This window comes from Stegodyphus dumicola, chromosome X1 (genome assembly GCF_044657685.1).
Source record: "Stegodyphus dumicola isolate Sdum_Otavi_A_Nest chromosome X1, ASM4465768v1".
NCBI classification, from domain to species: Eukaryota; Metazoa; Arthropoda; class Arachnida; order Araneae; family Eresidae; genus Stegodyphus; species Stegodyphus dumicola.
In genome coordinates this window covers 196,459,557-196,479,252 of record NC_140780.1, presented here as the reverse complement: position 1 = coordinate 196,479,252, position 19,696 = coordinate 196,459,557, and the positions used below count along the sequence as shown (strand labels likewise).

Here is a 19,696-nt window from a genome sequence, read left to right as displayed (position 1 = left end):
GTTTTCTCTCGAAACTTTTTTATTGTTATTTCTGTGACATTAATTTCTCATCAATTTTATGATTGAATTTCTATATTTTAAATAAAAATGCAAATTATGCGACAATATCTTTTAAAAACATAATTTTGTGAATCATGCCAATCTTCTTCAAAGTGCATATCAAAAATCAGCAAAATTTCAAACCACAGAACAGCTCAGTCGACGAAATCATATAGAATACTGAATAACAGCTGCAATTAGAAAATTAGATGGTGGAACTATTTCGTGTCATTCCTGCTGTATATAATTGATGACATGGCGATTGCATACAACTATTCCGTTATGTAGATGAAAGTTAGAACCCATCTAACACTCTGTTTCATTCATTCTGTTGTAGTACAGCTGAATGATAGATAAATTCTCTCTGAAGTGATGAATCTGATAACCACTTTTATTAATCTATATAAGACTTAAAACCAGATAAGACGCCAGACTTTAATCTAGATAAGACTAAATAAACTGACTAAGCTGATTGTGCGATTGTTTATTTCTGTACTTTATTTTCATACCCAAGTTCAGTTTCAGAAAACTGAAAGAGAATGCACAGAGTTTATAAGTACACAAAAGTGCTGTAGTGAACAAAGCAAAGAGGTAAAACTGAAAAATGTTACGGATGAAGAATTCCGGGACCGATGCATCCGTAATCTTAATATGAGTTTTGGGAAGATTTTGAAATTTGTATATCTTGAAATTTTAAAGATGTGACATACATTTTCAAATTCAGAACACGCAGCATTAATGAAGTAACCATTTTGATTTGAGGCAAATGTTAGAAGAATCGGTAGTTTATTAAAACAATGCTCTGTCATGAAAGGCTTTGAAGATTAAAACTTTTGCTAAAAATCAATTGATACTTATGAGTTAAGTTTGAAAGACCCCAAAGTATGAAAATATGCCTTTTATACTAATAATGTATGCAGTTTTTCGAGCAACGTTAATTAGGAAGTTTTAATTACTATTTCGCTCTAGTTCTACAACCTAGAATGTTTTAACAGTCCCTGAATCTGCTGAATGCTGTTTATCGACAGACGCGGGTACAAGGATGTTTGGAAATATGCATCTAAATCATATTCCCAAACCCCTTTCTAAATATGAGCTTTTTTCAGTGTCGTTTTTTAAAATTGACCTAAAACGATAAAAATTTCAGTGGTGTAATGTTGTTCTAATGTTATGTTTGGTTCTATAAAATAATCTGCAATGAGGTAAAATCATGTTTGCATACTTGCACGATACTTCTGGAATACCCATTTGATATTCGAATATACTATATATACGCTATGTATTATATTGCTATATAATCCTGGAATATTTATATATACTATGTATAAATATTCCAAGATTTCCATCTTATATTGGGGAACACCACAAATTTTCCTATGCAAATTAGTATTCTGGTTGTCTAAGAAAACACCGAAAGATATAAAATGGACGTTGTTTTCATTTATTATTTTCCATTTCTTTAGAATTCTGAATACTGTTATTTATAGAAATACATTGCTTTTTTTAATTGCAATTACATTTTCTTTTACATAAAATCGAATTTTCTATGAGACCGATATTTTAGAGCAAAAGTTAGCCATTATTTTGTAATTACTGAATCGGAATATTTTTCTTTGACTATTCATTTTTTCAATCACATTCGTAGCTGGGGAAAAAGCGGACGAGGGCGCCAAGGAGGCGAAGATATAATGACAATAAAAAGGTGATTTTTTTTTCTGTCGCAAGCATCCGTAACGCTTGTGGACAACTTGGTTTTTGTTTAGTTACTCTTTTTTTACCGTTTTCAGTAATAATTCTGTGAGAAAAATCCTGTCACTAATCGACAAAGGGAATGAAAAAAATGAAATAAAAGTGAAGATGTAAGGGGGAAGGAATCTGTGTGGATTTTGCTATGATCATTAAGCAACTATTGAAGGAAAAAGGTCCAGGAAATAAAGAAAATGAAAGTAAAATAAATCTGTCCTTTAATACGTTACTGATTATAGGTTTTGAGCACTTAGATGATTATCAAATGTCCAAATTTCCTGTATTTCTTTCTGATCATTACAGCTAGAATACTGAAGCCCCGAAATTACGCATAAACAGGAAAATGTTCACGCATGCAAACTTCTTAAGTTGCCTGTGTACATCTGCCAAACTTAATGCACAGGTATAGGTACAGATGGAAGAAAGGCCAACACCGATGCATTCCCGGAGGTATAAATTAGGTATCACCTGTTCTTGCGAACGGTTAAGCTTCCGCCCCAGTTTTGAGGAAGAACACCCCGGAAAGCGGTCTGAGGGTCTCCCACTTCACTTTCCCTAACTGAAAAATGTTACGGATGAAGAATTCCGGGACCGATGCATCCGTAATCTTAATATGAGTTTTACACCACCCTCTTGTATTTCAGTGCCCCTCTGCCGCACAGATACTCTACGCTAACAAACACCCACACCTTCTCTGGGATTTGAAACCGGACCCTTAGGTGAGGCAATCAGAGTCACTAACCACTATGCCGTCTAGGCACCAACCGAATCTCTCTCTCTTCCGTTTAGAATCGAATCTTCCATGGTCGGCATTCTTAATATATATACAACTTTTTAATGTCGTATTCTACATTTAATTTCATCTAGAATAGATTTTTATCTTAGTTTTTGCATATAATATGGAATAATGACTCTGCAGCCAAAAAGTCTTTAGAATTATAAGAAAGCATTTCATTTGAGAAGAATTCAATAAGTTGGTTGAGCTTTTGTTATCATCTAAGTTTAATATTGTCAATTATGGGTTATCAGGTTTGCTATATAGAATAAACCTTATTTTAACTTGAAAATCAAATTAATAATTTAATTTCGAAGTAACAGCTGAGATACTTCATGTCTCATTGCATGTTCTTGAAGAATTTTTAACCTTTCTAATCCTCGACATGAGTTGCTTCCATTAATGCTTGTAGTTGCCTGCTGAGTGTTTAATAGAAGTGGTCTTTGCAGAAATTTTGCAGAAACATTTTGTATTGGTCTTATTCTTCAAAAGGCTTTTAGATGGTATAAATCTGACAAGAACCCGAAAGTGCATCGACAAGGTATAGATGATGGTTGAAAGATTTTTAGATATTTACAAGTTTAATGCTTAAAAATCGCAGTTAAGCAATTTCGGTACAGAATGATTGAAAAAAAATGAACAAAATCTTAGTTCCTTTTTCTGTTGTACAAGCATTTCTTTTGAATGTAGGGAAAATGTTGATGTATTTAATTATGGCAAAGCACACTAGGGCTATCTGCCTAAGGGGAGGGATGCCTTCGTGGAGGACTTTCTAAGGGAAACTGGCTCGTATACACGTTACACATGGGAAAAACCACGAAAACACCCATGCAGCCAGCCCGTTCGCGGGATTCGAACCTCGGGCCGAACTACCAGTGTTCAGCAACTTTACCGCTCGGCCACTGGTGGGCTGAATGTAGGGAAAAATATTTCCATAAAGTTCTAAATTAGTAATATTGCTTATTATTGCAATACTAAAAATATAATATGCATTTTAGATAGTTCGAGATCGCATTGTAATTTTTGTAAGTCTAGTAAAAACAGAAAATATATTAAACGACAGCATTCTGTTCAAGCAGTAGATAAGAATTTTGACCCAGATTCTTCGGTTATTCAGTGAGGATTCATTCGTTGCATAACCTTATTAATTTATTTTTCTTAGTGTTGTCTGGATTGGAGAATTCAGAAAAATATGTACTCATAAATTTTTAACAAAACATTTATTTTCAAAAAATGAAAAAACAAAGTGACCCACCAACCAAATTAGCATTTCACTGCTTTGGAGCAATATTTGAAAAGTGGGCGTACAGACCCTATTCGTATGCATGTATGTGCTTTTATAATTGAGAGAAATACATTCCACCTCGGATCTTAAGTTTTGAGTTTTAGTGTTAACATGGTACATGAGAAAATGCGAAAATTGTATCTAAGGCTCTTTGTTATATTGAGGCTGCGTGCACTGAAATTATACTAGAACACGAAAACGTTCAGTTGAGGAGGAAAGGAGATTTTATTTACGTCTACATTGCTACTCACGACATGAGGCAATTTTTTATTTTAGTCGTGTAGTAGCATTGAAAACAGCAAGTTTATATCTAAACGTAGGTTAATATATTAGGTTCAGAATCTTATTTTGTGATTAACCATATCTCGCAAAAACCTAGTTTCTTTGAATGTTGTTCAACAGGCTGCAATAAGGAACTATTTCCTGTCTTTTTTTTGTTTGATGTTTATCTACAGCAAAGAGTACAAATTTCATTTGAATACTAATAATAACGGAAAACATAAATGAAGGAAACTGCGTATTGTTACTGTGTGATAGGCAAGAGATATTGATTGGAATTTTAAAATATGCATGAGCACTGTTCCCCTCCCCACAAAAAATTGAGACGATTGGGAAGGGGGGAAAATTAAATTCTTCCACATTGTGCAATTGGTTTTTGTACTGCTTTCGTTTGCATTTAGTAATGATTTTCAAAATAAAATTCACTTCATTACTGAAGGTATACTTTCGTGGGGCATTTTATAATGGAAGCTATCTCGCATTTCCATTACACATGAAAAGCTGAGCAAATTTCTTGCAGCCGACGCATTCCGAGATCTGGAAATGAATAAATATCCAACTGTCATTGCTGAGTGACACTCAGGCCTTGCTTAGTCACTAAGCTGTGAAATCATACTTATCAAAATGTATGAATTTTGATAAGCAACCGAACTAATTTTGCTAAAATGTAACCGAACTAATTTATGTATTTATTAATAGAACTAATTTATGTATTTATTATTTCATGAAAATCGAGCTCCCGTTTGTTTTTAAAACAATGGCCTTTCCAAAATGCAAGAAAAATGGTAAAAGAATGCTATGCTTTTAAAGAGGCAATTAGTATAATAAATGTCGTTTATGGAAATAAAATTTTAAATTTATTCTACATCTTCTATTTTCTATTAAACGAAAGCCATACTACCACATATTCGAGACCACCTTGATATAAAATCGCGCCGTAGATCATGCGTAACCTGCGAAAAAGAACATCTACGTTAACAACTTCTAAATAACTTGATCCTTCCCTCTACATTAAAGCCCCAATTATCTCTCTCAATTAAAGGCAAATAAAGCCACACGATGATTTATATAACCGCTTCTAACGGTGCATGAGCAGGCTTTTTCTGCTAAAATAAATAGGCAAAGGGTGGGGAGAAGCACTTCCTTCTCCGTTTAAGGAGAGCAATAAACTCAGCTGACTATGTCTGTAAAGCTCTTGAGTGAACTGTTGACCCTGACCTTGCGTTTATCAAGTTTCTGGCGGGTAAATGGTAGTTTTATTAGGCCATAAAACAACACGGCTGCGCCTTTAGAGCCAGGCTTCTTTGAACGGTAAAGAAATCATTAGATATTCGATATGGCAGCCATTGTAAACAACCAAGCATCATGTTTGCCTCGAACAAATTCACAGCCAATCACAGAACAGTATTTCTCCGCCTCACCAGTCGCACTAAGAAATGAAAGAGCAGTTCCTTTTGGTCCTCCCCAACTGATTTTCTCTATCAATCATTTTAGCATTCTAAAAAGAAAAATGCTTTCTCCCTCGACCTTGACTGTTTTTTTTAATAAGTAGAACCCGATTTCTGTATAAAATTATAGAAAATGTTCCATGATTAATGTAAAAACGGACAAGATTGGCGTTGATAAATGAATTTATCTGTACTTGTCGCCCTTGAGGTTATGAACCATCTTGAAGATTAGAAAAGCAACTCCAATAACTGTTATCAGCGAGCAATTTCATGATGCGATCTGTAAGTTCTGCATTTGTATTACGGATTTTATATGTGTCGGCTAACCTTACTCATACATTATATGTAACTACATAAATATTTTACGTGAGATTGCTTTCGAAATGAAACATGGTTATTTTCGAATAGTGCGTTTCAAGCCGCATCACTAAATATATATTGTCAAAGCGTGGTTTTGTAACTTAAACGTTAACACATTCCCCACTCTCGGAATTATCTCTAGACCAGCTACACAGCTGGAATTTCAGAATGCAGAATCAAATTTGATTTAATTAAAATTCTTCGTGATGATGATTCAGATTTCGCTATACATGTCAGACGTGTAATATCAGCGACAGTTTTAGCTCCTTATTTGGTCCTGCCTCTTGCTATATTTCATTTACCACTTATTTGTCTGTCGTATTATAGTTAAAGAATTATTAAAAGCGTTGTAATATGTAAAATTGCATTTAATGTAAGATACAAATTAAATAATTTCGCGTTTAAAAATTTTATAATTAATCTCATTGTGTTCATAACTAATCTGATGAACACCTGATATAACTAAGAAATGAATTTTAAAAACAAACCCTGGAAAGGATGTTCTGTTAGTAAAGGAATGTTTTTTAGTACATATAACAAAATCTCACTTTAATTTTTATTGAAGTTTGCGTACTTTTTATCAGAACTGTTTTATCTTAGCCATGTTATATGTATGACATGTTGCATGCGCTACCGTAAAACGTAAGCCCTCAGTTACTATGTAGTTTAGTGTATTATTTATTTGTCTGCATGGTTAATAACAAAATTCTTGAGCTTGATTGATAATAAGTAATGACAATAAGGGTGTTTTTGTACTGACTCTGCAGTGGCTCTTAATTTAACGTATAAATGTTACTATGTAAAATTTCAAAGTTAAAAAAAGGGGGGAGGGGGAGAGAGAGAAAGAAAGAAGGAAAAAATAAATCTAAAAAAAAATGAGAAATTAAAATCGAATTATTCAGAATAAAAACACATGTAACATAAAAATGAACTTTGCGCTATGCCATTCCTGCAACAAATTAGAAGAGGAGAATAATTACGAAACGCATTAAACATAGGAAACTTTAATAAACTACATAAAAAAATCGTAAAATGATATATAATTAAAAGAACTTTGGAGAAATAATAGACAACATTCATATCGATTATTATTCATAATACTGTGCCTAGGTGCTTAAATCACAACACAAAGAAAATGATCACATGAAACTTTCCCACCTAATGTATACTCTTTCTCTCTCACACACACATATATACGAGGCTTATTCGGAAACTAAGTACCGTTTTGATAAAAAAAATAGTAAAAAATTTTTTCGAATTCAATTTTATTTCTACATGAAAATACATGTCTTAAACTATTTTTCAACATAGTTTCCGCCAATGATCAAACACTTGTCATAGCGGGTTACCAGTTTTTGTATACCATCGTCAAAGAAACTTCCCGCCAGTTTCGATAACCACGACTCCACAGCATTTTTCGTGTCATCGTCAGATCCAAAGCGCTTGCCACCAAGCTCGCGTTTCATGTGCAGGAACAAGTGATACCCAAGTTTCATCACTTGTCACAATTTGGTTTTAAAAGTTTTCTCCCTCATCACTGTACCGCGTGAGAAATGTCAGGGCACTACCAAGTCGCTTTGTTTTGTGAACATCAGTGAGCATTTTTGGAACCCATCGGGAACACAGTTTGCGATAATTCAAGCGGTCAGACACAATTTCGAACAAAACAGTACGTGAAATTTGTGGAAATGCCTCTGAAAGAGTTGTCATTGTGAAGCGTCTGTTCTATGATGAATTGCTTCATCAACTTTCCTTACCAAATCATCGGTGACAACAGAAGGCCGACCACTCCGAGCCTCGGCGTGCACATTTGTTCGACCTGCATTAAACATTCTTACTCACTTTCTCACCATTCCATCACTTATCGCGTACTCACCGCAAACTTCTGTCACTTGACGATAAATTTCGACCGGTTTAACATTCCTCGCATTCAAAAATTTAATCACGGCACGAATCTCACAGTCAGCGGGAGAACTAATTGTCTTAAACATTTTGAATGTGCACAGCAAACTGAAAACACAACATAGAGCAACTAAAATGGCGGCAATTGAAAGTCAGTGAACAAGAAAGACTAGTGCGCATGCGCGGGACGCCTACCACAGCGCTGCGACGGCACTAGAATGAAACGGTACTTAGTTTCCGAATACGCTACGTACATACAGACAAAAATTAAATAAATAAAAAGGCAAAGCTATATAAAATATATATATTTTTTTGCACAATTTAGGAAAACATATCCATATTGTACCTGCCTATGTTATTACTAAACGACAGTTTCCACGTTCATTACATTTTGATAGCTTGGAAAATTTTGTTTGTTGTATATAGATTTATTGAGAACTACTGAAATAAAAGTACTATCAGTATTTGCGTTTTAAAAGGCAGCTTTTAACTTGCATTTCTTTATAGCTTTCTTGAGATGCTTGGGAACATTTTATGCTTGTTTACAAAGACAGTTCAGAAGCTCTGAAATGATAAAGCATTTATATACCCAGTAAATCCATACAGATATGTTTTGTTGCTTTCAAAAGTGCTGTAGTAAACTGATAAGTTTTTGTAGCAGCTCCGGATGGTAATTCCTTCAATCTCCTGTATGATTTCCTGAAAAATACGAGGACAGAATATACACATAATTTATGTTAATTTATCAGTAGATTAAAATAAGAAGCATTAACCATACAACTAGGAAGACTGCAGACAAATCTAAATCAAGTACAGACTTCTTATTAGCAGAAAAGAAAAAAAAGCTTCCAAGAATATTATGTTAATAAATTATAAAAAGTTACAGTTACTTTACTTCATTATGAAAATTTATGATAATGTTTGTCTGCCACTTTATTTTTAGACGTTTTACATTTTAAGTGCTGAATTCATTCAAATAAAATAGTTTACATCACAAATGTTGTCTGTTGAAGTATTCCGAATCTACAAGAGAGAAAAAAATTTCTTAAGAATGCATTAGCTTCTAGAGTTAGCTATATATGCATTAAAATAATTATATTTTATGAAGTAACCATCAGTATCATTTATCTTTTTTCAAGCAATGAGGAAAAGATAAGCCTAAACATATCATTACCAATTCAAATAGATTATTCTGTTCCTAATATACAAATACTAGCATGATGTATTAGAAAAGCGTAGCAAGCGCTTTTCCCCAGAGGATCAAGGATCAAGGATGTTCATGTTACGGAGTTCATAGGCATAAACGCCTTTACCTCCATTCAAAGAGAAAATATTTATCATCAAAAGAGTGGATTTTCTAATACGGTAAAAATTTTGATAAGCCGAAAAGGTCATTAGGAATAAGTGCCTTCACACTGTATCTTCACCCAGAGTATATTTCCCTGCGCGCCTCACCAATGAATGTGTGGTTAAGAACGCTGAATGATTGGCTCTTCAATCCTACGGCTACGAATTGGATAAGGTCATGGTTGGTTTTCCAATGCGTGACGGGAATACGAGCCAGTTTAACATATAAAATCCTCCACGAAGGCTTCCCTCCCCTTTAAAGACAGATAGCGTATGTTTGATTGTATTCAAATAACCTAACCTAACTTAACCTCTCGAACTTCTGAAACACAATGCTTGATTTTAGTGTTTATCTACAGAAACAAATTTTTATGGCGAAGAAGTATCATTTAGAAAAAATTTGAGTCAGAAAACTGTTGTCCGTTAAGAACCAAGGGAAAAATTATATAATGGGTAAAAGGGAAAAATGTTTCAAGGTAGAAAATCGCTGTCCTCTACAGCAATTAAAAAACTCAGAAAACCAGCGAGATCAAACTCGCTAAGGCCTATTAATTATTTAAATATTATTTTTATTTTAAAATTAGGTAAATATTTTTTATTATGCATTGTTTAACTAGGAATATTTATTCTTTTCAGAGTATCCGGTTCGTTTATTAATGGAAAAGAGGTTTCTTAAAATGGCAGTAATTTAATTTTTCTGCTTCATTCTCCGATTTCCTGATGTCAACGTCTATACTACGATGCGTACATCTTCTTCTATCTCAGATTAATTCCTTGGCCATCTTGGATATGTAAAGGTACTGGAGAGCTTTTGTTTCTTTTGTATCCTTTTCCCAAACTGCATCAATTTCTAGCGATGTTAGTGTAACAATATCATCCCCGAGATTGAAAGATAGTTTCTGATTCCATAACTGAATGTGACATATGTTATATCCAGATATTTTTCTTCATTTTAATGTAGTCTTTCGTCCATTATACATTTATTGATTTAGAAAGAAGTTTAATTGCAACTACATTCCGCAAGATGAAAATTAATATTTAGCTAATCAGAACATATCAATTTAAAATATGAACTAATTGTTAAACGGAATATATGTAGTGCATATTGTACAAGTATTATATGCAGAAATTTAATTAGCTTGCATATTCTTCCGTAGGGAAGAGTTTTTTATAAATGAAAAACTGATAAATAATTACAGTACAGTTTTTTTCTTTATTATTTGAATTGCTTTTAGTTTTAAAGCAAAAACTTTAAAAAAATCTTAAAGCATGTTTTCATAGCTATATGGTTGGTCCGCAGAGGCAAGGATTTATTTATGATAAGCAATGAGCTTCGAGTTGAATATTTTCAGATTTGTGAATGCCGTACGAAACAAAGCAGTTTGCAGCGCGCATCTTAATATATTAAAGTGACAGATGGGAAGAGAAAGTCAACTTTCAGAGGCGTAGTAAATGTTTATTATCCATGCAAGTTTACTTTTGGTATGATAGACCTTCTTATGGGCGAAAATTTACTAGTTTACACCACTTTTCTGGCGAGCGGTGCCTTATGCTGTAATTGGAAAACTCCAGGAGCTTGCATTATGCTGATAAAGCCTCTCGAGTTGTGTGGCACGGTATCTACTGAGCTGCACAATGTTTATGAAATTAAAACCGTTGCGATATTGGTGTGCAGGACACGCATATCGTTTAATCAGGATGCATGTTTAATTAACGCGACAGTCGCTACGCTTTCATGTTGGATATTAATCATTTTTCTCGTCCCTCCTCACTGGTCAAAGCTGTTGCGAGGAAGGCCCTATTTATCACACAAGCTATGTCCGCTGTGTTCGGGGACCAAATTTGTATTCAAGTCCAAATATGTCGCCTCTGTTGTCATAACAACGTGACGGATTAGCTGTTTGTGTTGTTAATAAAAGCGTGTAAAATTTTCTCGCCTCTGGAGCCATTAATGGTGTCAAGTAAGCATAATTTTCTCCTAAAATATGAATGTGCCAAATGCATTCAATCAAAATGTAGCTTAGATGGAAAAGATTAACACCGTCTGTGAGATCGAAAACATACAAAACCGGATTGAAATAATTAAAATCGACTTTTTCTTAGTAACTAACGTTAAAAAAAAAACCCTTACTGATATCTTTTTTATAAATAATATATATTAATAATTATACAACAAAGGTTATCCGTAGTTATTAGTCTTTAACACATTTTTTTAAAATTTCTATATTTCTATCTGACGAATCAAGTACATATTAAAAAAAATCCTATGTAGTTTAATTGTTACAACACTACATATAACTTCACGTAGCATAAAATTTAGTTCATCATGCCTGCGGAACAATCATTTATCATGAATCGAATACTGATTTTTTTAATGTTTAATATTCATCTGTAATCCTACTTTAAAATTATCTAAGGCAGTAAAACTTTAAGTAATACAAATACAAAAATTAATTACCTAGCTGTCACTCATACCATATATTTCAATAATAATTTCCACTTTTCACCTAATTAGATTTTCACTAGATCCTAATGCAGAAGCTGATGAAGTTTTTCTTCTTATTAATAGCAAGCAGCAACTAAGAATGGTTACGAAATGAAATTTTCTTACATATCGAACTTCTTTACTTTATGATGGCAATTTTTACTCGGTATCCTCTTTTTTAAATGATTACCCTTTTAACGAGAAAATAAATTACTAAATGTAAAAATAATTTATCTGGGGAATTAATGCACAATCTGCACCATTCCTTTAAATTTCTGGATTTAATCCGCTTCAATATGAATCAATAGAAGCATTACTTTCTTTATAAATTACTTCAAAAAGGAATTTTGCTGTCCAATAAATTATTTAAGAAATTAAACTTGAACGTGGGGAGAGGAACTGGAATCTTGCAAGTAAAAATAAAGCAAACTGACGCGCGCATTTTAAACCACTTTTAAATACGTGGTGAAACATACCAAACACTTTGTTTTAATGACAGGGAATTATGAAAAGAAAATTAATTTCAAAATCTAAGAATATAATTTTTGGCTCAGTCGCTCTAAGTTTAAAAATATTTATAATCAAGTTAAAATATATTCCTTAACTTAACAAAAAAAAAAAAAAAAAAAAAATTCTATAAAGAAAATTTTATGAAAGACCTTTTTCTAATAATTTGCTCGCCAAAATTATTCACTTGGAAATAGAGTATTATAAATAGAGCCGCATTTTGATTTCTACCTACAAACAATAGACATAAATAACGTGCAGCTCTTAAACGAGTACATTAAAACAACCCCCGTTTCATGACAATAAAAACTAAATAAGGGATCAAAATTTCAGTTTGCTGTCCAAATCTAATTCAAAAAGCCGGAAAATAGAAACTTTGCTACAGTTCTAAATCTGTCGTGATATTCTTCCCTCATAGCTAAGGCAGCATTAGGTGGTATTTCCCGTGGAGAACAGGCCCAGCTTAAAGCCTTATAAAAAAGCACTAAGTCCGAATCCATCCAATTGAGTTTACCGTTTTATCCGCTCGGTCGCTTTTTCCGAATGGAAGTTGAGGAGCCTAGGCTAAAACTCAATTGGGTGAAGGAGATTAGATAGGAAGCCAAGAGAGTTGGTCCTGAGGAGTCATGGGATGAGGGTTGCGGGAGGGCTCACTCATGGTGGTAAATCAAAATTGAATTTTAGATGAATACAGCTCTCAGATTTCAAAGAACTTCTGTGGGTAGACATAGTTTGTTCGCAAAACACTTTATTCCAATATATTTGCTATTGTTTTTTCAATTACAATAGAGTGTTATATTTTGTTACAAGAACTAAGAACTTAAATTTTCGATTTCACATATAAAATAATATGATTACTTTATAATAGATGTACTTTTTTTAAAGGTCAGAATGACTTGAAAAACAGGGTGTCATCTCTCTCTGTTAGATTTTTTGTAATTTTTTCTATAAGTCTAGCAAGGAATTCCTATCAATTCAATATAATGATTTTATCGTATTTTCTTCAATGTAAATGACAAGTAATTAACTGCAGTATTCATCCTCGTGTCTTTTTCAAAACTCGAAAAGCTTTAAGTTAAACAATTGGCTGCAATGCATTTGCTTACATTCAGCATTTCTGTAGAAAGCCTGAAATTCTGAACAACATGATTAAATTATGATTTCTTCAAAAAATTCCAAGAAACTAATGAAAATAATTTCAATAAAATACTCAACCTTTAAGGAGGTAAAGTATTTTGAGGAGACTAATTCTGAATTCAAATTTTCACCAGAAACTGAAACTTTCAATTTTAATAAACCTTTTATTTCAAAAACGTAGTTCTCAATATTCTTTAACAATATTCTAACTTGTTAATGTGTAAAAAAACTCAAATTTAACGACCATGAGGAAAAAAGTGAAATATTTTGTTTTCCTTACTCATTGTTATAAAACGTTTAGTTTTAAAAACTACTATTATACGCTGAGATAACTCGTTTAATCTCTTACTTTTTAAAACCGAAATTTTAATGAGACAAAGATAATTAAAAATATAGTTGATCCTTTCAAGTAAAATAATTAGTTATTGCAGCTAAAGAGAACTGCATTTATTTCGCTATTTTCAGAATAAATTTTAATTTCGACATTATTGCTTAAGTTTTGAAAAAGCTTTAAAACAGTAACTGCTTGCATAAAATTCTTAAATATTTATACTTTTGGTAGGATGATTGAGGTAAAAGTTACTACTTTTATTAAGATTAAAACTTAACATTAAGTATCAAATTTAAACTGAAATATCTAAGTATCACTTATAAAGTACATTATAAACTGACATGTCTAAGTATCACTTATAAAATATGTTATAAATTGTAAATTTCTTTTTGCTATCAATCATTTAAAAGCTAATTAAGCTTGTTTAATGATTATGATAAGAATTATCTATTTTAGCTGTATTTAAAGTTTTGGAGTTGTATTTATAATGTATATTTTATGTGTTTCTGAAAAACTTGATTTTTAAAAAGATGGAGAATATACGATTTAATATATTCCTTCAGGAAACATTGGTTGATTGTGCACTAATGCTCTATCTTTTCGCGCAATTCAGAATTGTTATAATTTTTCTGAAGAATCTTTCTTTTATTACGTAATAAAATAAGATTATTTCCCTTAAGTACGGTAGTCCAATTAGTGTTCCACTTTCAACCTTATTTTCTAATGTTTTTTGGGGAAAAAAAATGGTTAGGATGCAGAATGAATTGTGAGAAACCTTACTTTCTCGAACAAGAAGAATAAACCCTTATTCCTCATTACTGTTTGTTCGATTTACTAGGGAAAAGAAATGATTGTTTCAAACAGCATTGTAGTTCTGAAAGATTTTCTCGCCTGTAGAATCGAATAGATACAGTAATATTTCCTTCAACAATAAAAGCAAAAACGTTCTCACAAATCCTAGCTTCTTCTGTAATTGTGCTACGATGATTTATATCAAGATTCTTCGATTTCTTCTTTCTATAGACGTGACTCAAATATTCTAGTACTATTCCCCCTCCCATATTCCCTATAGACCCACAAGGGGGAGGTGAACGTAAATCCATTGCTAAGCCCGCCCCTAACCCTGCTATCCGTCACCCTCTACTGCTGCCTCATGAAAAATCCAAGCTCTCAGATGCTTTACTGGGTTTCAGGTGCTCGTTCATTTTAATTACGATTCCTCTCTAGCATGGCGCTGTCTGTGAGCACCGGAATTCTTGAAACGAGTGAAGGCAATCCAGTTTCTGAAGGGCCTTATTAGAAGCCCATACATTCCTTGGTCTACGGACAGGAACTGAGCGTGTTACTTTTTTCCAGAATGGCTTATAAAAGCATTCAAATAATAAAGAACACTTAGCATAAAAATGCCATGGCATCAATACGGTAAATACATTCCGAATAACGATAATGATGGTTGAAAAATCAAGAACTTACTTGCGACAATCAGCTTAAAGTCATCGCACTGTGCAGAGCATAATTTCCGTAATGAACAATAGAAACTCAAAACGGCGAGTGAGCTCGGTGTTTCATACCGGAAAATATTTATTGCAACTTAAATGCTTTTAAATATTAAAGAGACTAAGGTCTAAGTCACTGAATGCAAAAATACAACTTTAAACAGATTTCAGACATTTTTATAATGGTGATTCTATACATTTTCTGTATTGTACAGACGCTGAGTACAAGTTCTTCACACAGATGCTTATATCTTTGGCAATGAAACTAGTTCCTTCTTTCCCTGTTGTTTGGCATTCTCAGTACCTTTTACAAACGTGTTTAGTTATATTACGTTTTTTTTTTTTTTAAATTATTATTGTCAGTCTACTATCATCGGTGTTTAATTTTAACAGAAGTTTTAAGTAATGTTGTCTTTAATTCGTGTACTATCTTAGGAATTTTAGAAAGAGAAAAAATTATTTTACTGAAAGAAAATTAAAGACTCTCGGTAAGCAACATTGGAAAAAAAAGAAAAGAAAAGAAAAGAGAAAAAGTCACCATAAGCCACCGTTTAGGTACTCTGGGTGTGTTTACTGCCACAATTTAATAAAAAAGTTTTATACTTTTTTACAAAGGCTAGGAACGCGAGATTGAACTCGACATAAATCAGAAAGTTACGCTTTAATTGACTTAAAATATTGCATGAAGTTAGGCAGTTTGGTTATATATTCATGAATAAAATGTTATATTAAACAAAATATATGCATGTGTATTTCTGATCATTTATATATGTACACCATACTTTGTGTACTTAAAAATAAAGAAATCCAACAACCCATGTAAACAAACGAAGCTTATCCTAATAAGAGACATGACCATCTTATCTTCATAGAAGCCCTTCTCTGGCGTTAAGTGGCCAAGCGCACCAGGTGGTAATAATTGTCTTTACTCTGATACAGAAAATTTAGGATCTTTGAGAATAGTTGGAGGGGTTAAACGGGTAGAGGCAGCCCGTTGAAAGGCCTTCCAAATATTTCCGGTTGAGCTGAGGTCGAATTCATGCAGGCAATACCTTCACACTAGAGGAAATCAAATGGCATTCACTGCTCTATGTGGATATGAGCTATCAAAAATCAGAATAATGCTGGGCCAACAGCTTCATAGCACTGTCAACAGTGGAGTCAAGGACTTTGATACATTTGAGCCGTCACAGCACCTCCTATAAAAGCTTGCTAGTCGGTTCGATAGCTCAAAGAAAATCGAACCCATACCATTACACCGCCACATTTGGTAGCTGTGTTATATGCATGTTTTTTCAAGAAGGAAAAAAAAGTTCAAGAAGTACATGGCTCATTCCATGTCTCTTCTTCTCTCCAGATCCTCACGCGCTTATTATTGGATTCTATTGCAAATCTTGATACATACGTGAACAGTATATTGGGCCATTCAACCTCTTTGTAGTTCGCATATTGAGGATAACATTTCAAACTTACTCTGCTGGCTTCACTTAACGCTTGAAGGATACAAATTTATTGTACCCGGGCATACGGTTCATCCATTCAACATTTGTAGTCTTTCGATGCACGTTAATTGCAAATATTGTTTTTCCAGTTGTTTTCAAATCATTGCTTTTGGATTTGCCATGGTCTCTCGTCGTTTTCGCTTTGCGTATAAAGCCCTTTGCATATCACCAGAACGCGGTAGCCTTTGGAAAACCGGGAACAGGTCTTCAGAGACTGATCCATTCGTCTGAAAATGTTTACGAAAACAACAAGTTAAAGTGACACCAAAGAAAAAAGCGGTATCTTTAGTAGACTGCCTAGTTTCAAGCCACTGTTGGTATACCAACATTGAGAATCATTCAATCGTTTTCTTCGAGTCATAACTGATTTTATCTAAGCAAACAATAACGATAATCATCAAAAAATATCATAAGGTAGTTGCGTTCTTCTGCTCAAAGGCTTCAGAAAGACATCTTTTTTCCTACATCTGCAATGAGGTTCGCCCAATGAAATTGAAGAGTGCATTTCGTAGTTCAGAATTTGCATTGTATGCTTAACTTATAAACCACAATCATTAAAAAATATCATAATGTAGTTGAGTTCATTCGAAGGCTTCAGAAAGACATCTTTTTTTCCTACATCTGCAATGAGGTTTGCCCAGTGAAATTAAACAGTGCATTTCGTAATTCAGAATTCGCATTGTGTGCTTAAATTATGGTGAGCAGTTTTAGTCAGTCAAATGACAATATATATATATATATATAATTTTTTGGCAACTCATGTACTTCCGCTTATTTGATTTCTGCTGTGCGCAGTCGATAAAGATAAATACTTTTCTAGTAATTATATGCTCTTTAAAACCAATATATAGCATTAAATTTTCTTCTATTTTGATATGTCAATTTCATGAACGAGTATTTTATTCTACCTCAGTATTCTGACAACTGTAATTTCCGCCTTGAAGTGCTTCAAGGGTAATTGGTATCCAATGTATCACGAAGAGCATAGTTGAATTGCATAACTATTATATCAAATGTTTTACAATATCATTTTAACAAGTTCAAATGATCCACTGGCCTATTTCTAAATTTGATTGTGCGCATATAAAACGCTATTGAAATAAATAATGCAATTACTTTTATGCCATTTCGATTTTACAGTGAGAGGAAAAACTTTGAATTCTGAGCAATGCTAAAAGATTCGAGGTTATTCTACACACTTAGAGATATAATTTCATGAAAAGTATTCTACTACTCCTAACGATTCACTATCCTCATTGAACATGACCCTAAATTAAGTTAAAAAATATTTTCCCCATTTTCAAAAGAAAAGATATTGTGAATTAAGCAACGTTAAACCTTATCTTGAATGTGAAATACAGTGTGTGCTGCTTGACTGCATGTTAAAGCGTTTTGTACCTTTATTTTTTAATCTCGGCTGTCATATAAAATTTACTACTAATCTTGCAAGCCAATGTTTCGTTAGAAGGAAAGTAATGGCTAAAAGAAATTACGAAAATTCCTCCCTTCTTAAATTTTAGCATTTTAAGAGTTTTTTTTTAATGATTCTGAATTAGAGTATTTTATCAAGCGAAAATTGAAAATTTATGTAACATTAATGTTCCACACTATTACAAGATACATAATTTATACTAAAATATTATATATATGTATATAGGTAATATAATATGTAGAGATGTAATATGTATGTATACATGCAGTATAATATGTTATGTGTAATTAAATATGTAAGATAATGCATGAATTTTACTTTTTAATAGCTCCTCAAATCGTCAAGTAATATCATGCTCTTAGTCAAACTTTTTTAAGCGTGTTATTCCTGAACCAATGGTCGTCATACAATGTTTTATGTAAATCTAGCGACGCATAACTTTGGATAATGTTAAAGCATTGTTAGTATTCGGAGTAGTGCTACTGGAATCCCCTGTATGAATGACATAACCTAGCTAACCTTAACCTGAATGGTCTCTTTGGCTCCGTTCAGACGGGGTATAATTGTGATAAGTGGTTTAAGCCGAGGTTCGTTGCTAGGTAACCAGGCCTTGTTACTTCACAAAAACTAGTTTAGGTGCTTTGGCATAAAGTTCGAAGTTTCCAACTTTATGCCGACTTGGTATAAGAGTCGACCAATCAGAACTAACGCGCGAAACCTGAACGGGAAAACAAAGCGGGAAAGCTGTAGATACATCCAATGCATGCACAAATTTAGCTTCTCTAATTGGCTTCCGCTTAACCCCTGTCTCACAGATATAAACGGAACTCCTGCATTTTATATGCCTTTTGACTAAGCGTTTGTGACATTTATACCACCGTCTGAAAGCAGCTTTTTACTCTACTCTCGGGTGTTCACTTTGCTTAGTAAAACGTTTAACAGTCATCAGAAAAACTGCCTCAGTATAAGTTCGTAATTCCCAGGATAACCACTGAATGAGTATTTTTTTCCCCCTCCTTGCGTTTGCAAATCTGATCTTCCAGTCAATATAAAAATAATTCGGAAACCGATGAAAATTTATTCTTCTAAGGTCTGTTTTCCCAAAGTGAAAATGTAATCTGGGAGCTGTAAAGTTTAAACAAGAAGAGTTTCTTGGGTTCCTTTCTCCAGCTTAAAAAGATTATATGCGTGTATCCTATTAAATATGCTTCAGGAGAAAAAGAAGTTTGCGACTACCCGAAGATTTAAAAAAATCTTCACTACCCTATCATCTTACCATTTAGAAAAACATACATATTTTCACCATTACAGAATTTAGAAATACAAGAATGTGTTATTGAAAAAATAAACGAAGTTTTCATTAGAACTTAAGTTCTAAATTAATTAACCAAATTTAAGTGCAAGTCTAGCATGTAAATGACAGTTCATCACGCGATAAATTTTTAATCATTTTAGCATTTATTAGCATGCATTGATAATGTCTCTGAGAAAATTTAAGCAGGATGTGTGATGTTAGAATGAGGAAAGTGTTACAGAATGTACCTTTCTATGAAATCAATTAGCTAACCCTGACGAAATAGTTGCTGATGATCGAAGTACCCTTCTTCCGTACATAAGCATTCTAG

General features: G+C 33.2%; 1 long non-coding RNA gene across 8 annotated transcripts in view; it reads left to right on the top strand.

Moving 5' to 3' along the window:
- LOC118197458 (uncharacterized) overlaps positions 1-19,696 on the top strand; it is a 471,813-nt gene that overhangs the window by 346,967 nt on the left and 105,150 nt on the right. For all 8 annotated transcript variants that reach the window (XR_015038564.1, XR_015038565.1, XR_015038563.1 and 5 more), the window contains one exon: positions 9,818-9,978. This is a non-coding gene — a long non-coding RNA (uncharacterized LOC118197458). The remainder of the gene's footprint in view (positions 1-9,817; positions 9,979-19,696) is intronic.